Genomic DNA, 1,247 nt, shown 5'->3' on the forward strand with positions numbered 1-1,247 from the left:
CCTCTCATCTCCACGGATAGAGTTACGCCGGAGCGAGAAGCGTTCAGCTTTTAATTGCATTCTTCTAACTCCATATCACATCTTCATCCATCTCTCTCTCTCTCTCCCACACAGTTTGATTCTCGCTCGTCCAATCGTGTTGCCGACACCTCGTACAAATCATTCCAAATTGGAATTCATTTTCCAAAGAGCTTTTAAGAAGACGAATATGAGAGCCACTTACTTTGAAATGAGGCGTTTATTTTTAAAGCGCCAAGTCGGATCGCTTTACCTGACGCTGCTGCCTATAAAAGAAAGTCCTCACCTGCCACCGGAGGGGGGGAGGCTAAAAATAAAAGTCGTCCTGGATGAAGCTTTCGGTAGCAGCGCTGAGAGAGAACACCCGATTGGCTTGCTGGCAAGCCATTGTCACCTATCCGAGCTCTGGTGAGCAATTACCTGGCCTGTCGGAATCCTAGCCCGAACAGATTGAATTCTGATTGATTTCCGCCCAGGAAAGAGGAGAGAATTTAAAGGTCTTCTTTTTTAATTGGGTATTTGGTGTGTGCTGATGTGAGGAACTTGTCCCTCCCCGGGGATCCTTTATGGGGCAATAATGGCGCTGAGAAACAGCCCGGTCTGCTCTCTCTCCCTGGAAGGCCATAACCCCACATTTGTCCTGAGTGCTTTTCTATTATGCATTGATAGCTAGGCATCAATCAATACGGGGAGGGAAGAGAAAACCTAGCGAAACCAACTTCTTAAGTGTAAAACGCCTCTTAATACCAGAGCTTTCAAACAACTTAACCTGGTGTTTTTTTCTGCTGAGGACACGAGTGAGGAGAGACACTGCTGATGTTTTATTCAATAGGGTTCGGGTGGGGGAATTGTGTGTGCCACGACAGCATCGATGAGTGTTTTTTCAGGGGCTATTAGAGAGGGCTGCACTTCAATGTCACGTTTATTCGTCTGTTGTCATGTAACATTGGGTCTTCAGAAAAATTCTGCACTATATTAAATAAAATATATGGTCCCACTTTATATTAAGTGGCCTTAACTAACATGTACTTACATAGGAGTTAATAGTTTGTTACAATGTACTTATTGTGTAAATGCATGTATTTACTGTGTACTTATGCTTGATTAAATACATGTATGTAATTACATCTGTAATTAACTTTTGTAATTACATTTGTAATTACACTGTTGACCATCCCTTACACCTTAACCCACCCTTAAACCTACCCCACCAAACCTGTCTATAACCC

The sequence above is a fragment of the Danio rerio genome, chromosome 14 (genome assembly GCF_049306965.1).
Source record: "Danio rerio strain Tuebingen ecotype United States chromosome 14, GRCz12tu, whole genome shotgun sequence".
Lineage (NCBI taxonomy): Eukaryota > Metazoa > Chordata > Actinopteri > Cypriniformes > Danionidae > Danio > Danio rerio.